This window comes from Rhinolophus ferrumequinum, chromosome 20 (genome assembly GCF_004115265.2).
Source record: "Rhinolophus ferrumequinum isolate MPI-CBG mRhiFer1 chromosome 20, mRhiFer1_v1.p, whole genome shotgun sequence".
NCBI lineage: Eukaryota > Metazoa > Chordata > Mammalia > Chiroptera > Rhinolophidae > Rhinolophus > Rhinolophus ferrumequinum.
Genome location: NC_046303.1, coordinates 27,411,379 through 27,430,625, shown reverse-complemented (window position 1 = coordinate 27,430,625; position 19,247 = coordinate 27,411,379). Strand labels below are relative to the sequence as shown.

At 34.2% G+C, this 19,247-nt stretch overlaps 1 long non-coding RNA gene across 2 annotated transcripts in view; it reads right to left on the bottom strand.

The window, feature by feature from the left end:
• Positions 1–9,462, bottom strand: part of LOC117012506 (uncharacterized) — a 76,961-nt gene extending 67,499 nt beyond the window's left edge. Inside the window, exon 1 of one of the 2 annotated variants that reach the window (XR_004421179.1) lies at positions 9,353–9,462. This is a non-coding gene — a long non-coding RNA (uncharacterized LOC117012506). The remainder of the gene's footprint in view (positions 1–9,352) is intronic. The other variant, XR_004421178.1, reaches the window with a different exon arrangement.
• Positions 9,463–19,247: the final 9,785 nt, after the last annotated feature.

The following is a 19,247-nucleotide window of genomic DNA, read 5'->3' as shown; positions in this document are numbered from 1 at the left end:
TTGGAGGATCTTCCAAATGGGAAGGTTAAAATAATTAGATTTTTTTAGGGTGGGAAAACAATAGACTTAAAATAAGTCTCTGAAAGATATTAAAATGAACATTGTAATAAATTATTTTCCACAGCTCTTAAGAGCAGAAAAAACAGTTTATTTTCCTTATAAAAATGCACATTAGAATATATACATGTGCCAGCATTAATTTTTAAAATGCTGACTGAAGGGAATTATTAATATTCTTTCCCTGCTTTTAAAACAATAGGTTCTCATTTATCCAAGGTGTCCTACAAGTAAACCGAAAATGGGCTAGAAAATCAGAATCACTTGGAAAATTGTATAAATATTGCAAAGACCCATATCAGAATACTCAGACTCAACAGATCGATAATGAAATCTAGGAATCTGAATTTTTACATTTTTCAGGTGTTTTCAATATATGTCTAGGTGTGGAATCTTTCACAAGATATCCTCAACCCCCCCTTTTCTTTTTTCTGACTTATCAGCCTATTTAACCTCTTGTATCATTTTACTTAAATAATTCTATGCAATATAGCTTCATGTGAACAGTGAAGTGGAAAAGGCATAATTTGTTAGTAATTCCTGGATTTTCAAGTTTCAGAAACCTATTGCAACCCAATATGCAATATTTATGTCCCTGGGACAGAAGATAAGGAAGGATGTTTTTAGTTAGGTACCTTCTTCCATTTAGGGTATACAATATCAAAAAATCTATCTGTAGTCCCCTGAGGGCTTGGCAATTGCCTTGGAATATATTCAGTCTGGCTCTGTCTCACTATATTCTATTTTTACAATGTTCTTATTTTATTCATTAGCTTTAGCAGGTCACAATAATTCGTTTTGCTATTCATAGCCCCTCAGGATTCATTCACCTACTTTGCTGATAATGAAGTGGTTTGTTTCTGTTTTACAAATACTTATCAGCCTCCTGCATTTGAAATGTTTGTCAACATTCCCCCCTACCGTTTTCCTTTACTCCAAAAGTGATTTTTTTAAACGACACACGTCCACTATTATAGTTGCCATTTGATGAAGTCATTGAAATAGATAAGAATGTTCTACCTCTGGTTTTACTTAGATCATATCTTGTTTAAAATATAACAAGTGGATCGTTGACCTGAGAAAGTCAATGCATAACTGTAGATTTTTATTATTATTATTATTATTATTATATGTATTTAGGACCACAAAATTATTAAAGGACACTAATTTTTTTTTTCACTTTAGTGAATTTGGAAGTTCTTCTTCCTGCCCCATTGTTTGTCAGGCTCCCTCAAAAGATGCAAAATAAAATGAGGCCAGAAAGACAGTGAAATTGAAAGAGAATGAGCCATTCTGCCAATAATAATAGTGTTTTCTGAAAATATGTTATGTTTATTATTAATATTAAAGCGACAATTCAAAATAAATGGGCACAATTTATAATAATTATTTACCACAATTGCATATACATAGAAAATGTTACTATTTCCAGTAATCTCAGATGGGAGGGTATTGAAATTACCATTAAAATGAGAACAAACTGCAGTATAGGGCCGCACTACAATAGTGAATAACCAGGACTCAGATGAGATTCAGCAGAGTGGTTGTTAAGACTTCTTTCAGAGCAGTGGCTTCAACTCAAGGCCTCCATGGAAATACAATGATGTTTGGGTTAAAACTAAAATCTTAACAAAGAAAGATGGAACCACTGTATTCACAATGGCTTTCCTGGCTCTGAATTTAGTGTCATTCTAGACTTGGAAGCTAAACAAATCCCAAAGAAGCTAAGAGTCGATTTGAGTTTGTATACTGCCTCTGAAAGTAGGCAAGGTACTTGATCTAACTAAATCTCAGATTCATCACATATAAAATGGTGTTATTAATACCTAACTTAAAGGACACTAGAAGGGAGAAATGAGCTAATTCATGTAAAGGCCGTAGCCCAATGCCTGGATTACAATAAGCAATCATTTTATGGTACCTATCATTACTATTTGCTAATACTCTCCTCCTTTTCCTTTGCTGGAAATTTTCCTGTAAACAAGCAAACAAATAAAAGTAACTATTACGGGTTGAGCTAAGCTATTCCATGGTATCATTGCCTCAGCATCCATTTTATTTGGCCAAACGTCTTGTGGGGCCCTTAAAGGGACCCTAGCCCTCTCCTAAGTCCATGCCCTAGATAACAACCCAAGAGGCACAGGTAAATGTAAATTGCTGATATGAATTCTTTAACAATCCTTGTGATAAACTGTGGCCCCAGGGCCTTCCTCTTATTCTGCCCTTAGGATAAGACCCCCTTGGAGCTTAGCAAAACATTGTACATTTTGACTTGAATTGACCCATCCAGCCTTAGGCTGGGAACCCCAAAGCATCATATCCGTGAGCCCCAATAAAGGTATGTGCTTCTCTCTGCCTGCACCTTGCCTTGACCTCCCCATGTGGCCCTTTGAGGCATGCCATGGACTTCCTCCAGGACCTGTGAGTGATAAACTTCTATATCTCAGTGTCTCTTATAGTCTTTTGTTGAACAACAGGGGCTCACCATTTGGCACCCCAGGATTCTACTTAACAATGTTAATTTAATAAAATCATAATACTAATACACAAACAAACCGAAAAAAAAAAAAAAAAAAACACTTTGCTGGATGAACCCTCTGAGGGGTCATACCAGTGGGACTACACTGACCATGTGTGCACCTTGCATCTCTAGGAAGATCCAGGCCATTGACATTTACATTAGTTTATATATTATATTTTATATGTAGTCATTAGTACTTCCCCAAAATATATCTTGATTAAAGTATATATTTAAATACATGGGGGAAAAAAGTGTATGGACAACGACTGGAAAGAATTACTTGAGATATGCAAAAAGAAAATAGTTCTATTGTGAGAGTGAATGCATAGATGATTAAATCTTATTTTGATTTTTCTTTTTGTTAAATTTTCTGGTGTGTTTATTTGCTACATTGCCTTATTAAATTACAACAAAGTGGCTTAATATAACACATGTACTGTTTTACAATTCTGAAGGTCAAAAATCTGGTAGGTGTGCATTTCACTGGACTGAAATCAAGGTATTAGCGTGGCTGTGTGCCTTTTGGAGGCTCTGGGGAGACTCCCTTTACTGCTCTTTTGGGTTGTTGGCCAAATTTATTTCCTTGCAGCTACGGGACTGAGATTAGTGTTTTCTTGCTGCCTATAAATTGAAGGGTGTTCCAAAAAACTTTCTAGTTTCTTGCATTCCTCGATTTTTGGACCCCTTCTTCTATCCGCAAAGCCAGCAATGGGAGGAGGGAGGGAATCAAGTGCTTCTCACATTGCATCTCTCTGATCAACTTTTCTGCCTTCCTCTTTCACCTGTAGAGATTCATTTACATCGGGCCCATCTGAATAATTCAGGATAAGGATAACCTGCCTATTTTGAGGTCAATTGATAGGCAACCTTAATTCCATCTGCAGGTTCAAAGCCCTTTGTTTTATAATTTAACATATTCACAGATTATGGAGGACCAGGATGTCAACATCTTTCGGGACCATTCCATTGCATACTACAACAAGCTCTCAGAGAAAGAGAACCTAAATTTGGCATACCCAATATTGATCCAAATTTCACTCATTTTCCCTATCCCTCAATAAATACCAAAATCGCAACCTATAAGTCACTTTAAATTTCTCACACATTCTTAACCACTAAATTCAGTTCTCCAATGAGTCATAAACATTAATTCTTCATTATCCCCTGAGCTCATTCCCCTCCCTTAATCTCACAGTTACTGCTTTAGTACAAACTCATATTCTTAACATTCTTACTACAAATTTCTACACAATAGCCAGTATACTCAATCTAAAATGCTATTGTCATAATATCATTCCCCTGGTTAAACCCTTTCATTGACTTACCACTCCCTTATGAAAGATGCAATGGTTTTATTCCTGCTTAACCATCCACTTTGCCTTCCATTCTTCACTTGGCTTTTTCCTAATCAATATCCGAGACTGGTTCATCTATCATTTCTTTAAGTAGGAGTCCTCGTTCTTCCACTCTGGGTGAGGTGTTTGCCCTTATCCTTTCATGTTTACCTCTCTCACAGTATTTGTCACGCTGTTACCTTTAACAGTTTTCTTGTCTATTTCTCCCAGTAGACTGTAAACTCCGGGGAAGCAAAAATTATGCCTTTTATCTTGAGACTTCGAGTTCAGTTTTACAGCATGGCACCTATTATGTGTTCAAGAAATATGTGCTACACAAGTGATTAATAGTGTTGAAAATGTCTGCCCTGTTTCTTAACATTCCAAAGAGGCAAGGCATGAAAACGTTATTTGTAAAATGCATACTATACACATTCATAGTTACATATTTTTTTAATTTACAAAATAAAATATCTATAATAAGTAACAGATGTTAGCAATCAATTTGATTGGTTTCCTGTTTTGCACATCTATATATCTCACTGAAAATTAATGATTTTAGAAACTCCATACTGGCCAATTCATGTACACTATATAATAGTATTAAATTTCAAAACAGGCAGGGAGGTTTGCCATGGTTAACATACTTTCACATCTATCTGGAATCACAAGTCTCCTCCAATACTAAAGCATAGACCATGTACTGGGAATCCTGACATGCTGACAACTCATTCCTATTAATTTAATAGTTCAATGAACAACAGTTTAGAAATCAATGGATACTTCCTCCCCTGTATTTTAAACAACTGCTCCTCTGTAAATGTTGGAGATGGGGTTAAAATAGAAATTGAGCGGCAATACAAATAATATAAGGGAACTATCTTCTTATTTAGCCTTGGTCACAGCTGGGAAGGAGGTGTAGTTGCTTATAATCTGACAAATCTGAGCACTCAGTAGGCAGCAGAAAATTACTATTTTAGCTTATGCCTGGATTTTATGAGTGTTTCAATAAAGTCCTATTCAAACTAAAGTAAAGGTACTTTTGAAGACAATTCAAATGCAACATAGTTGTTTATAAAATAAATATATCAAAAAATAACCTTCCAATATACTGTTAGAAAAAAATGAAAATAAATTCTCATCATTATTAGGAACATGTACATTTCCTAAAAACAGACTTTTAATACTTTTTAAAAACTCATCCAATTATATCTATATAAATGGAAAGATATATCATATTGATTGTTGAAGACCTTTCAAATTGTTTGGATTCTAATTATCCCTGAATTGGTTTATAATTTCCACCCCTAATTTTATCACTGAACTGATTTATAATATTCATCAAAATATCAAAGTAATTTATTGACATGACAAAATAATGTTAAATTTCTTTTCGAAAGGTAAATAAGCAATGGTAGATGATAAAATATTTAAAAATAACAATGAGAAGCTGTACTATGTGATATTAACCTATAATTAAATTTTCTGAAAATTAAGATAATGATGTTACAGTATCAGAAAAGAAATATAGCTTAATATAATTGAATATAAAATTCTAAAACCAACAGGATTATAAAAATAATTAGTATAACATTAAGATATAATTTCAAAGCACTGGAGATAAAAAATGATTCAAGAAATGGTGTTAGAAAATGGGGTGGGGGGAGTAAATTTGGAGCCTTCTCTCCTGGCATATAAATAAAGTCTGGATGAAATAATGAGTTAAGGAAAACACTGTAGGAGGAAGAAGGAAAGAAGGAAAGAAAGAAGGAAGGAAGGGAGGGAGGAAGGAAGGAAAGGAGAGAGGGAGGGAAAGAGGGAGGTAGAGAGAGGATAAAAGGAAATGCATAGGAGTATGTATATTAAACAAAATAGCAGAGATGGTAAAATCTTTAGCAAATGAGAAAATAAATTATTTTTCTATGAACAGGCAAGCTACTATGATACTTAGCTCCTATCATGTAATTTCAGGAAGTTTATTCTTCTATAATTTTTATCAACTGTGTGATTTTTTCACAAGCATACAGGTACTTACTTAGTCCAAAGGGGTCAGTAGTTAGAGGTCTGGAGCTGAAAATATGAGCCTGAAATATCTTGCCATAGCAAAAAAGCAACAGAAATCTCAAAGACTACCAGCATCAAAGATTGTGTCAAATGAATGCAGGAGCCAATCTGAAATGACTCCTGATTGCCAAAGATATGTTTACTTGATCATGAGCATCAGTATTACAATGCTAATGAATTGCAATATATCATATATATTTTAATCAATGATATATAAGTATAATAATAAAGAAAACCACAAAATTCTCCCCTCCCTTTGGTCACTAATAGGAGATAACAGGGGAGCACACTCATTATTTTGAAAACTGCTCTATATAATAATTAGCATTTATTCTACCCTTTTATACAAATTGTACTGCAGGGCAATCAAATAGCTGTGCAAAGTATAGAACTATTTCAAATAAATGAAGAAGAAATGACTGAATTAGAATATCACAGTTTGCAATGCATATTGAATTAATGAATTATATTAGCCATTACCAATGGCTGTTAACATTCCCCAAAAAGGTGTGCTTTCTGATGAAAGTACATATCAACTAAGAAGTATTCTTCCCCAATATAATTGCAAGTGCAGTATTCATGTCAGAAGAACATGAAAACTACAGCATGAGGATACAGTGAGCAAAATTCTAATTATGTAAAACTCTATAGAACAAATGACCTCATTTCTCCAAAAAATATATTGCAAGGAAAAATAAAAGAGATAAAAAAGGGAACTTGTAGATTAAGAGTCTTAAGTGTAATTTATGGAGTTCATTTATTTGAGTCCTGAATTGAACAAATAATGTAAAACTTAAGAGACAATCAGGGAGATTTGAACACTGACTGAGTATTTGATTATGTGGATTATTTATTAATCTTTACTTATGGTAATATTTTAGAGATACATATTGAATATGCATACAAATAAAATAATAAAAATCTGGATTTTTGACTTTAAATAATCTGGGTAGTTTGGGAAGTAGATGGAGATAATAATGCTTCAAGTTTGGCCATGTTTTATTTATTTATTGTTTTAGTTTCAGATGTACAAAACAATGTAATTGTTAGATATTTACACCCCTCACAGAGAGATAAGCACCCCCCCCAATCTACTACCCCTCTGACATTGTATATAGCTGTTACAATGCTATTGATGACATTCCCTAGGCTGTACTTTACATCTGGTGTGTGTATGTGGGGAAATACATATAGAGAAGTACCTCGGTTTTTGAATGTCTCCGTTGACGAACATTTTGGTTTATGAACACCGTAAACCCGGAAATAAATGCTTTGGTTTTCGAACACGACTCAGAAGTTGAACATGTCACAAAGCTTCCACTGAGTGCAAGATCCTGAGGCCTAGCTGTCAGCTGTTTTCGAACGCTTCAGAACTCATGGATTACATTTGAAAACCGAGGTACCACTGCATATATATACACACGTGTGTGTATATATATGCAGTGGTACCTCGTGTATATATATATGTATATATATATATATATATATATACACACACATATATATATACACGTATATATATATATACACGTATATATATGTGTGTGTGTATATATATATATATAATTATTGTTGACATTCAATATTCTTCAGCTTCAGGTGTATAGCACAGTGGTCAGGCATCTACACGTATACAGTGTATGAAGTCATCTCTCCAATAAGTCCAGTGCCCATCTGACACCATACATAATCTTTACATTATTGATTATATTCCCCAAACTGTATTTCATATCTCCATGACTATATAATGACTATTAATTTGTACTTTCTAACCCCTTCACCTTCTCCCCTATCTCCACCCTCTCCCATCTAGCAACCATCAGTTTTTTTTTAAATTTTCCCTATATCTCTGAGTATATTTCTGTTTTGTTTGTTCATTTATTCTGCTCGTTAGAGTCCACGTATAAGTGAGATCATGTGGTATTTGTATTTCTCCATCTGACTTATTTCACTTAGCATAATATTCTCTAGATACATCCTTGGCCATGTATTGTTATTCCACAATTTTTCAGAGCTAATTCATGATTTTTCTCATTATAAACGAGAATTTTGCTTTTTATGCATTCATTTACTCATTCATTTATTCTTTCACACTGGGATAGCTTACCCTTAGTAATGTATATATTTTTTCTCAATTAAAAAATATAAAAAGCAAGTTTATCCATATTAGATTTGCTTTTTTTTTACTTTTCATTAGCTAGATTACAGTTATAATGAACTGACATATATCAGACTTAGGGTCACAATCGTCAGTAAATTTACTCTTATATTTGAAGAGGCAAAATATATGTTTGAAAAGGCAATATATGCTGACTGATACAGATAATAGAAAACACTTCCTTATATCATAACTTCAGTTCACTGTGACATATGTAAAATGTGCAGTGTGTAAGGTACAGTGTAGTAGGAAAATAACACACTTCTTACAAAGACATTATCTTAAAGTTACCGTGTTTTCCCAAAAATAAGACCGGATCTTATATTAAGTTTTGCTCCAACACACACATTAGGGCTTATGTTCAGGGGATGTCCTCCTGAAAAATCATGCTAGGGCTTATTTTCTGGTTAGGTCTTATTTTTGGGGAAACATGGTATTACTATGAAATTCCAATATCATTAATTTAGAAATAAGAAAAACTGTTTGAGAAGTATATTACTAAATAGATTATGTAAATCTAAAAAAAGGATAATTTTTGAAAGAATACTTCTTTTTAAGCTCAACTAGAAGACACTAGCCTTAAGATCAGATAAGAGCTGGAATGTAATAGGAACAGTAGAAATTAAATTTTTTATTATTTTATATCAAAAAGTCTGATATCTTCTCTACTGATGTTTATCAAGTATCAGTGCCTATGGAGTGAAGGCATTGGAATTGAGAGAAGTTGAACAGTGATAGGAACCCAAGATAGCCTTGGAAACTTACCTTTACCTGCTCTAGGACAAGAATTGTTCATCAGGCCCAATAGCTATAACTTTATATTTCTACTTCACAGAATCACTGGGTCCAGCATTCCTAGGAAAGGTTTGAGCTCAGGAAGACAGCTCTCTTCAGCTCAGGCAGATCCTCAAAGAGCTGAGATATGGAAGCTGCCTTCGGACTACACAATCCATAGCTAGGCAGAAAATCCTTTTGAAAGAGGATCAGGGCAATGCATCTCGATGTCTACCAAAATCCCTCCCAAAGCAGATCTGCCAGGATTTCTGATGAGCTTTTTTTCCAAAGAAGAAACTTAGGGGAAAAAAGCTAGTGGGAGAAACTATAATCATTGCCACTGTAATTGGTATCAGGCTGCAACTGATACCATTTCTCTCTTCAACGACCCAATCCATGTTCCCCTCACTCTCACTACCATCTTTGTTGGACTCGGTAGCTTACCTGAGGGTTGTGACAGCCTCATCCTTATGAAAACTGAATCCTCCTGATTGCCATGCTCTTCTCAACCCAGTTTCACTTTCCCTGCACATTCAGTCACAACAGGGCAAGAGAGTACAAAGAGGAACCAAACTGGCTCAACTGCGTTCCTCACATAATCTTCTCTTCCTCTTATGTAATAAAAGCTCTACCTCAGTTGTCATCTGCACTGAGATACATCCTGATATTTCAGCTTTTCCAGTGGAAGGAGTTATGATCACTCTGGCCCAGATCCATCAAGAAGGGGATATTCCATGGCTCTTAAGAGCAGAATTTAATTTAAAGCGTAGAAGGATAAAGAAGAAAGGGAGAGAAGAAGACATTCATCTTTAAAGATTCAAACATCATCAGAGTGGGAATACAAAATGAAATAAGGCTTAATAGTAGGGCAGATCTGATTATTTAGGGTATTAAATTGTTATACTTCAGAAGCAAAGCAGAGCTACCAATCAAAAAGGTCTTACATCAAATAGCTTCAAGTCGATACTGGGAAGAAACGTGACATTAGGATGAGAGGAATTGTGTTAAGGTTTATTGACCTTGAATCTTATAGAAAAATTCAGGTAAGGATCATTTTTTTCAGATGATAGTTTGCCTATACCTTAACTTCAACTTTCAGATTGTACTCCTCACACAGCATCTGGTCTAGCCATGTTGCTTATCAATATTTGATTCTTGAAATGAATAGGACAGAACAAGAGGCATTTTTGAATGTGTTCCCTCCCTCAAATTTTATTTACTTAGAATTATCTTGTAATGATAATAATATATTTCCACTTACATATGTCAGCAAGTATATATTTCTGAGCAGAGCTTGCTAGACCAGAACAAGCTAAACTAGACCCCAATGGCAGCCCACCGTGTTGGAGAGCGCCACTGCTCTCCTGGTGACATTGGGTTGAAATTTCATTGAGAAGCGTGTTCCATTTTGGTAGTTTATTAGGCAAAATCCAGATAGGTGAAAATTCCTGCTCTAAGAAACTTCAACAATATTCTGTATTTCCTAAAAGTTACTTTGGATTCATTTTTTTCTAATAAGCTCAACCTGAAAAGTAATTCATCTTGCCCTGAACTGTTGCTGCACCTGTATACCTGAGCCTAATCCACTTCTGCGCCTAAATACCTCTTCTCACATTTATCTTTAGCTACAATCGCCTGAATCTCAGTCTTGGCCTGGGCAGTCAGCCTAATCATTTCTCCTTGGATTAGATACTACTGAGCCATGTCCACTTAAGAGACTGCTGGTAATTCGCAGTTTGCTTCTCTCAGCATCATTGAGCAAAGCTTTTCTTACAGGTTGCACTAACCTATCTACCTTAAAGCATGAGGCTTTGGGTGGTAGGATAATCACATTTCTTCCTCTTCGGAGCTTATCACCTGATCTTTGGCAACCCTCACTTTTATTCCAATTTCAAATTTAAAACCTGAAACGTAAACTGCTTTTTACACTCTACCATGGTGACTCTATCCCTGTTCTTAATCCTCAAATTAGGTATTAAACTATTTTAAAGGAGACTTTGTGTGAGGTGAAAATTCAGTAGGCACAAGTTGCATAATGATAAAGACGGAGAGGTTAATCTAATAATTTTGTAACTTATATCTAAAGATAAATCTCTAGAGCTCCACTTTTTATTTTTCCCTGTTAAAATAGTCCTCAAACTAACTTGAATTGTTTCTGGAAAACTAAACTTAAAGAGCCATCTCATGGTATAAAACCATACTGATTTTCTTCACATGAGTGTTAACACAAAGTAGAGGATTTCCACCAAGAGAGACATTGGGTAATCACTGTAATTTGGTGAAAATTTGCATGTTGATTAAAAGAATATTGGTCTCTAAACTAGGTGACCTGAATTCTAGTCCTAAGTCTGACTCTAATTATAATAGATGTGGCACATTATTTAATATTTCTGGAATCCAGGGTTCTTATCTATTAAATGAGGGGATTTAACAAAATTATTTCAAAAGTCCTTTCTAAACCTAAAATTACAGATTCTAGTCTATGGAACATTCTTGTATTAGATCATTAATACTATATGATAATTTTTATTGGGCAATGATTCCTGCTAAGTAACTATTTACATACCAGCAGGAGGTTGAGGATTCTTTGAAATCAGAACTAATTTTTTCCCACAATGCAAAGGCAATTGCTTTTATAATTGAATGGTTTTTATGTATTGCAAAAAAAAGCAGTAAAAACTCTAATTTTGAATTGTACTATATTCTTTTAATATGGTAACTAAATTAAATATGACACTTTTAAAAGCTTATCTTCAGATTTCTTCTAAACTTTCCTGAATCTACGCTATGCTCACTTTGTAAGACTAATAAGTATATCTGGATGGGGAAACAATATACATGGAAGAATATTCACATATGATGGCTACTCTTGAGGCAAAACCAAAATGATAAGGCAGATTTGAACAACATATCACCACCAATTAAAAAATGTAAAAAGTCTGTCTACCTCTCTTCTATACACATCTGATAAAAAAACTCAACCTCATAATTGTCCATTATGATATCTTAAACTTATTAAATAGTATGTGAAGAAAGTTCACTACTTGGGACAGAACATATTTTAAAATGATCATCGAAAACTACCATTTTAGGGTATTAAGTTTTCCACGGGAGCGGTAGCAATTCTGATATACAAGTCCAGAAGTTAAAATCCTTTTATCATTTCATACCAACTTTTCCATACTGATACTTATTATATGCCTAGCACTCTGTTAGTTCTTAAGGGAGTATGAAATCTTATTGGAGATTATCCTTTCATGACCCTTTTTACAGTTTAAAAGATCATTGTGTCTTTATATTATACATTTTAATATTATATTCTGATACACTGTACTTTTCAGACCCTATTTGCATTTCATATTGTATTTTATATTTATGGTTGATAATACCAGTAAGGCAAAGCCACATGTCCTTATACTTTTGTAGATATCCTGAGTATGCAGTATTGACTATGCAATATTGCGAAATAACGATCTAGCTGATTTGTTCCCTTTGTTAATGTATTTTCTTTACCTGTTCAATAGGAAAATTTTTATTTAAAGCTAGAATCAAGAGCTTTAGTGAACTGCATCCATTTTAACCTGCTGAGTTTGTCACATCTTAAAGATGACATTTTATAATTGCTGATGAAACCAGGCATGATGTGTTACACTGATAGTGCATAAAGCTTACGATCACTAAAAAGAAACGATTTACTGAAAATGCATGTAAGCAAACCCTTCTTAAAATTAATATTGCTTTTCTTCAATTTAAACCAGCCATCCATGTTCATAACTATGTTAGCAAGGAAAACCCAAGGACTGATAAACTATAAGATATTTTTCATCTTAGCCCTACATGTTCAATACTGACAAATGGCTTTATTAAAACACACACACGTGCACACACACACATTTTGGATTTGTTAATGCTTTTATATTTTTGATGTTTTCATTTATACACTTGATTAAATCAAATATGGTTCTCTCAAATGTACTCTACTATAAAGAATATTTTCAAATCCCCTCAACAAAAACAGAGTTCAGAGAGAAACTGTTAGACAAAAAAATGAAACTGTAGCTTAACCTGGTTATTTATCTAACATTTCACAGGTCTTTGGGATATAGAAATAATTTTTAGCTGTTATTACACAAAGTAATTCTACAAAACAGGTCAATATTATCATCTGCTAAGGAAAACGCTACTGATAGAGCTCCTGATGCCCTCTTAGTGAATGTCCTGAAATTTTAATGTGGTAAAAACCTCACTTTGTACACAGTAATTGATCCTTTTAAAAATAGGAGTATAATGGCGAACTATATATGTGGTTCACTCTTAATTCTTCTGGTAAAGGATATAGTGCTATAGTTTCTTAAGATTAACAGTAAAAACTGTTTGGCTCCCCCAAGTGCATAGGGAATGACATTTTAGAAAATAGCTGTTTAAAGTTGTAAACAGCTTTTACACTTAGAAATGGCTTTGTGAATTTTCAACGCTACAACTTGTTATTAGTGGTTTAGATTAAAATAGTGGAAGATGAATCTGTGTGCTTAACAAATGCTCATATTTTTCAAATAGATTAATTTGTATGTATTTATATTTCAAACTCACCTAGCAGCAGGTTGGTTAAATAAAGAACTATTGCACAGAGCTGCTCTTTGCTACATGCACATGAGTTTCAATAAAAAATTTGATTGGCTAATTTAAATCTAATTTCTACTATGCAATAAGCACTGTAGTAGGTACTGGGGTAAGGAGAATGAAAAAAAGAAAAGAAATGTTAAAAAAATAAAAAACATATTTCATTACCATAGCCTTTAAAGCGCATATTTACTTGAGTATTTGGGTGAAACAAGTAAAAAGAGACAATTTCAAAGTAACAATCAAATAAATAAATGTTAATGTTATTTAAACACAATTGCTTCTTGTTGCTGAGGGATTACCAATAGAAGAATAAATTGAACCAAATTGTTTAATAATAAAGTGCTTCCTAGGTGATTTAAGTTCTATTTTTTTTTAATTAATATGAATGAGAAACAAATTTGAAACATCTATACTGTGTGTGATCCATTGCCATGTTTTTATCACCTGTTGGAGGAGAAACCATTCCAAATTACTGTGCCATCATGCACTCAGTTTGGTTCAATATATCTGCCTCTTTGGATCAAAAAGGAATGTTGTTTCTGCTCAGGGTTCTATCTAAGCCATCTTGCTCCACTTTCAGAAGCAGATCATTATTTCCCATCATTTATTGTGGATCATCTGATTGCTTTTCCTTTCCTATCATTTCAAACACCAGTTTCCTTTCATATCTTAACCAATCCTCAATCTGATCTCTTCGTTTTCCCCAAGTCTTATGTGTTCTTCAATTATTGAATGCAAATTAAATCAGCTATATTTTTTCACAACTCTGCATTTAGGAATTTTCATGCTACAAACAATTAACCATATTTCCCAGGTGATTTTTACTTAAGCAGGAAGATGAGAAGAATTATGCAAGCATCTGGGATTCTGCCACACCTGACAAATTTTATTAATGATTAAGATTCTCATCTCAGTTTATTAAACAGTAATCACTTATCTGCAGCTACATAGCAACCACTGGTGAAGCTAACAGGATTTCTACACTCATAATTCATCTTCATTCTCTCCACTTAAAAGGGAAAAATATTTTAAGTGAGAATTATGTCTGCTTTTAAGACTCCAAAAAAGAAAGATTAGTGATCGAATATTGTGTATTTCAGAAATCCTTTTTCTGAGTTGAAATTTGGATTTTTAAAAACATTTTCTTTTATGAATTAGAACTGTTTTATATATATATATATATATGTATATATATGTATATATATGTATATATATACACATATATATACATACACATATATACATATATATGTATATATATATATATTTTTCTTTTTCTTTTTTTTTCTGCAAGAACCTACATATTTAAAGACTGACAACTATCCACAGGCTTAGAAGGAGTCTATAAACACAATTCCGAAAACAGAATGGGAAGAGGTAGGAGAATATTGATTTGCTCCTTTTCTCCTTGCTTTTATAGGTGGCTAACTAATCTAACATTAATATCTATTTAGTAATGCAAAATATATAGAGTAACTGTGTGCTGCTATGCCATTCGCATTCACCTACCTGATACCATTACAGTGCTTTATTTTATTATCTTCCTTAGAGAAATGTCTACTAGTATAATGATTGCACCTTTAAATAAATAAATAAATAAACAAAAGGGTGTATCAGTTAAGATACAATCAAATTTGAGTTTACAAAATACTCAAAACAGAAAATCTTAAGCAATACAAACATTCATTTTCCCACATTCAAGAAACCCAAAGTTAGGCAATTCTAGAGTTGCAATTTGGTGATATTAACATGAACCCAGGTCTTTCATCACTTCTCTGCTCTGCAGTCCTCAATGTACTAACAGTGTCTCCAGTCACAGCCATAGTATGTCGGTCTCAACTCTGGAAATCACATACCAGCAACCAAAAGAAGGAAGAAGAGAGTGAGAAATGATTGTTTCTCCTACCTGACTTTTTAGCAGAAAGCAAATTCTTCCTCCGTAGTCACCTAGATTTCCATTTATTCTCACTGGTGAAAATTGGGTCATATGCCCACACTGAAACCAAACACAGACAAAGGTGAATACGACAACTATAATTGCTTAGCCCCGTCAAAGTTTATCCCCTACAACCAGGTCAGGGGCACATCTTTACTGAGGCTATCGCTGCCAACCTAACGTGAACAAACACATGTGAGAAAAAGAATGACTGTTGGACGAACTATACACCACTTCTACCACCTGAGCTAAGTAGTTTTAATTAAATTCTCATGGTCAAACTTGTTTGGAAAAGGTAAAAATGCATGGGTAGACAGTTGATGAAAATGGTGTGGGAAGTAAATGGAATGTGAATTTTCCAGTGTGATAACGCTGAAATAATTTTAAGAAAAAAAAAATTTCAGCTTAAATGGTCTTTCAATGAAAGGTTAGTCCTTGTAGGAGAATGGCATGCATGCACAGGGAAGAAGGAATTTTAAAATTATCTTTGAGAGCAGCTGTCACACAATTGACTGCCTATAGGAAATAAAATCTCAATACTTGATCAGCACTTACTTCGATCCTACTTTGTCTAGCCTTTTCATTTGTCAAGGGGAAGCTACTTTTCGTAGGCTGACATCATTAATCTGGCTCTGACCAACCTAGAGAGGTCCTCTCCTTTACTATACCCGCTTATCTTTCAGTTTTTAAAAATTGTGGTAAAATACAAATAACATATTTTGCCATTTTCACCACTTTCAACTGTAAAGTTCAGTGGCATTAAGTACATTCACATTGTTGTGTTAACTATCAAAACCATTCGTTTCCATAACTGTTTTCAATTTGCATAACTGAAATTATTAAACAATAACTCCCAATGCCCTCTCCCTTCAACCCCAAGAAACCACTATTCTACTTCCTATTTCTCTGAAGTGAACTACTCTAGTGACCTTACAGAAGTGAATTCTACAGTATTTGTACTTTTGCAGCTTCCTTATTTCACTTAGTATAATGTCCTTGAGGTTTATCCATGTTGTAGCAGTTATAAGAATTTCCTTCCTCTTTAAGGCTGAATTACCACATTCCATTACCACATTTTGTTTATCCATTCATCTGCCAGCAGACATTTGGGTTGTCTCCACCTTTTGGCTATTACAAATAATGGTGTTATGAACTTAGGTGTACAAGTATCTGTTCAAGTCTCTGCTTTCAATTATTTGGGCTATATACCCAGAAGTATTATTGCTGGATCATATGGTAATTTCATTTTTAATCTTTAAAGGAATTGCCACACTGTGATTCATAGTGGTTGCACTATTTTACATTCACACCTGCAGTGCACAAGTGTTCTAATTGCTCCTTATCCTCACCAACACTTCTTATTTTCTGTTTATTATTGTTGGTGGTGGTGGTTTTTGATCTATTGATTGATTGATTGCCATCCTCATGGCCATGAAATGGCATCTCATTGTGGTTTTGACTTATATTTCCCTAATGATTAGTGATGTTGAACATCTTTTCAAGTACCACCTTTCACTTTTAACTCTCACTTAGTCTTTTTGTTCTTTGAATGCTTTAACATGTTTTCATCTCTGTTGCATTTTATTTATCTGGAACAAATTCAAGGTTCAGGTCAAATCTATCTTCATTGTGGGCCGGCCCAGTGGCTCAGGCAGTTGGAGCTCCATACTCCTAACACCGAAGGCTGCCGCATAGGCCAGTGGGCTCTCAACCACAAGGTAGCCGGTTTGACTCTGGCAAGGGATGGTGGGCTGCGCCCCCTGCAACTAACAATGGCAACTGGACCTGGAGCTGAGCTGCGCGCTCCACAACTACAATTGAAAGGACAACAACTTGACTTGGAAAAAAATCCTGGAAGTAGTCGTTCCCCTCCCCCAATAAAATCTTAAAGAAAAAGACTACATTTAAAAAAAAAAATCTATCTTCATTGTAAAATCTCAGTGATTACTGTTGTCATATCATTACATCTTTTTCTAAATATCTATTGTGCTTTTTAAGTCACTGTTATTGTAGTTTCTACAGTTTGATATGGGTTATAGGTACATATAGATCAGTCTTTTTCTTCTACTTGACAGAACTTTGTTCTTATCCATCTTGTCTTTTTCTAGTATCTACAAAATTCTGAATTCACTCACTCAGAAAGAGGAATCTTTTATTTGGAATACTTATTTAATTGTTTTGTAAGTTAATGTGTAGTTTTATGTGTGATTATATCATAAAGTGTAAATTGTATTATTTAATTGGTACATGTAAGTATCTAGGTAGAATATCTAGGTACGTTAGATATTGATATCATTATCTGATGGCTTAGTGAAAAGAAAATATTTTTTCATTTATAAATTATATATATGTACATATATGAACATCTTTTTTGAATACTTGACTGGATATGTAATCGAATAGAAATTTGGTTACTGTTTTATTTTCTTGATATTGGTAATATTTATATCCTTGTAGCTAAGCGAGATACCCAAAGGAAGAGAGCTTTTCTAAGCTTTATTTGACCTGACTTTCTGGTAAACATAAATTTAATCACATGTACTATTTTCTTCTGTCAGACTCAAGTGGGACAGGCAGGGCCAGAGATTTGATTGTGAGTAACAATTTGTCATTGATATGTTCCTGTGACAGCCGGCACTGTGAAATACTGTCCATGTGTACAGTGAACCCTGAACCCAGGGAGGAGTTACAACATCACCTCTTTGACAGCAATACTGCAGGATTGTGCCCACCCCTCCTGGCAACTTAATCAAGAGGCAAGCACTCTCAAGAGCAGCCTCAAGAAATGACAGGGTATTGCTAAAAACAACCAGCATTTTCTTACACTGGGCCCAAAAGCATCGTGCAACAATTGAAGGTTTGTAGAGAAGAAATTAAATGACTGCTTACAAATCTAAGGCCCTGTTTCAAACCTAATGCCTTGGTCCTGGTAAAGCATATAAGAACAGAAGTAAAACTCAAAATCAGGAAATAATATTAAGATTTACATTATTCCCTCTCTGGAAATAAAGACAAATGATAAGTTAAATAAAGCATTTCCATTTGGCATTCTACGAACAAAGACTTAATGATTAACTTACTGTGATACTGAATAAAACTAGTAATTGGAAAAGAATTGATGAGGAATCTGCTTTTCGCCAACTTGATTTGGTTAGTAAATGATAACAGATGTACAAAAGATCAATTCCCAAGATGTGTGGCACAAAACCAAATCTTGAAATGGCAAATACCACTTAGCTTAAGTGCACTAAAATATTTCATGATAAAACACATCAAAAGATGTGTTAGTAGATTACGTACGTGGAAATTTCTTCAATTTTCATTTTGTCTGAGGCTCAAAGACAATAGGCATCATCCACTCCAATATTCCAAAAGGGTATGCCAGAGCCTTTAGGGAGTATTTTCAAGTAAGTTGATTGAAAACTGAGGTTGTAATCATTAGATAACTACCCAGTTTCAATCCTTAAATGAGATTGGAGAGACCATGAAAAGAGTAGGCTATGTAATCCTTTTGCAAAACTGTGATAATTATTTTGAATTTATTCAAAAGGAAAGGTTCTGTCTAAAGCAACACATGCCAGCCAATTAGAAAGTCAGTGTGAGGGCCACACATGGAAAAGAAACAGTGCAGAGCTGTTTTATGTTCTTCCAAAGAAGGCTATCTGCAAGAGAAATGATAGTTCAGTAGACAAATGCTCTGGAGGACTAGTCACTCCTGGTTGTCCAGAGGCTATGGGAGGCTGGTCTGCCAGGAAGGGAAAGGTAGAGGAAACTACAAAG